The 2,078-nt window shown below is 44.1% G+C and overlaps 1 protein-coding gene across 5 annotated transcripts in view; it reads right to left on the reverse strand.

Annotated features, from left to right (window-relative positions):
- Positions 1-2,078, reverse strand: part of FBXO34 (F-box protein 34) — a 25,636-nt gene that overhangs the window by 13,758 nt on the left and 9,800 nt on the right. For 2 of the 5 annotated variants that reach the window (XM_035890734.1, XM_035890731.1), the window contains exons 2-3: positions 597-695; positions 17-160 (exon numbers count right to left, since the gene is read on the reverse strand). The exons of 1 other annotated variant lie outside the window; for it this stretch is intronic. The gene's annotated coding sequence lies outside the window, so the exon portion shown is untranslated. The remainder of the gene's footprint in view (positions 1-16; positions 161-596; positions 696-2,078) is intronic. 2 more of the 5 variants (XM_035890733.1, XM_035890732.1) reach the window with 1 other exon arrangement.

A 2,078-nucleotide genomic window follows, 5' to 3' on the forward strand; every position in this document is an offset into this window, starting at 1 on the left:
ATAAATGCAACCATACCATTTCAAGAATGCCAGTCACTTTTTCAACAGCTAAAACTCTCTCCATGTATTTCTGCTTAGGAACACCAGATGTTTTGTTCTAGTCCTACTCCTTTTGCAGATCAACAGAGAAGTAAACGATAAAAAGCCAGACCAAAAAAAACTGAAAACAAACAAACAAAAAATCACCTTGTTTGCAGTAAAGAGCTTGAGAACCAAAACCATCAAGCAAACTCGTTCAGGTCAGGGGCAGCCACAACCCCGACCCAAGCACCGGCATTGCACGGTGGGATATCGTGCGTTTAAGAAGGGACTAGCACCTACTAGAGGGAAGCAAAAGCTGACAAAATAAGACACAGACAAATTCAGATGGGCACTGCAGCACAGATTCAAATGCAGCTCCATACAAAGCATGCTTTTTCCCTTCCTCTAGCTGCTGGGCTATAGAAAAGAGCTGAAATAGACTATTAATGCCAGCAAGCTACTGACAAATTCCTACTGTGTAAGCAGTAAAAAGCTGTGCTTGTGAATTAAAAAAAAAAAAAAAAAAGAAAAAGAAAAAAAAAAATCAGCATCCATGCTAGCACAGAGATACTTACTGCCTTTTAACTACCACAGTGTGTTTCTTTACCAAGGCTGATCCTTATCAGTAGGTGCTTCAGCTGATTTGTTAGTTTTGCAGAGAGAGAGCCCGAAAACTGAAATACAGATGCACAGAGAAAGAAAACATAAGAGGAAGTTAAAAACCTAATCTTGTTGTTCTCCCTTTCTGAAGCCACCCCCAAACATATGCCTTCATGCACAAGATGTGGGAAGGACTCAGATTCTGGCAGCAACAAGCATCACGTCCTCTCAGCAACGGACAGCAGTTCGCTGACTGGTCCCACAAAACTCCCCGTCTCATCCGTCTTGAATGCTGCTGCCGTTTAGGACAACAAATGTATTAACTAGCACGGATATGGGGGGGATGGGGGTGGTCAAGGTCTCTTCATCTCTGCAGAAAACACCACAGCTTTTGATATTTTGATAGCTAAATCTTTACTGCAAGAGCAAGTGTGTTTTACACAGTAGCAACAGTAACCGATAAACAAGCGAGTCCCAAGGATGGGCACATCCTTTCAGAAAATGTGCTTTCTAGGAAGGAGGCAGAGGCCTCGGGGACTGGTCCCGAGCAGCAATCACACTGTTGGCAGAAGCAAGTTTTGACCACCCCACCTCCTGGCAGGGGCTGGCTTCAGGATGCTCCGCAGGGCCGTGGCGCTGGATCAGCTGGGCAAAGAGCATCAGTACGCTCCGGATGCAGAAGTAAGCAACGGCAAGTATTTCAGAGAGGAACTCACACGAGTGACTACCAAAAAAATAGTCTTTATGGAGGACAGGTAATCTTTTAAAACCAAAAAACACGCCAGTGCTGAGGCCTTATAGTAGAGCTTCCACGTGGTTTTTTGTTGTTTTCTTGCAAGAACGGAGTTGCATGTCCATTCCCCTCCCACTCAGCTCAGGTTTAGGTTGTTATATGACACTTGTCTCTAAAAGCATATTCCACCAGACATGCAGTTCCACCATTTCCCAGCCTAGCCACCCCTCCCTCCCTCCCCAAATACCCTCTGGGACACCTACAATAGCACCAGGCTCTCCTGAGCAAGACGCTTTTGCAGGAAGCTTTCCCTAATCCCAACATTCACATTTCATGGGAAGAACCAGCAATCCACAGCAGCTCCCAGACTAGGCTGGGTCCTTGTACTCAGCCTCCTAGACACCTATAGAACACAACCCGATCTTTTTTAACTGTTCTTCGTGTAATATCTACCTACTTTAAAAACCTTAAAGAACTACCTTTTAACACCAAGTTCACCAGCTAGGTTTTACTGTATTTTATAAAGAGTCTTAGTCAAAATACAAGAAAAGCAGCACGTTCTAACTAAAGCTATCTTACAGACAGTTTCAGAGTGACCTCACATTTGTGTTTCCATCCACCAGCAGCAGGCAACAAACCCTCACGTGAAACTAGGTATTTAATAAAGATGCTGTATTCAACTTAGGAGCATTAAGAGACGTGAAGATGAATACCTACAGTCAGA

Source organism: Egretta garzetta, unplaced genomic scaffold (assembly GCF_000687185.1).
Source record: "Egretta garzetta isolate BGI_Z169 unplaced genomic scaffold, ASM68718v1 scaffold3, whole genome shotgun sequence".
Classification (NCBI taxonomy): Eukaryota; Metazoa; Chordata; class Aves; order Pelecaniformes; family Ardeidae; genus Egretta; species Egretta garzetta.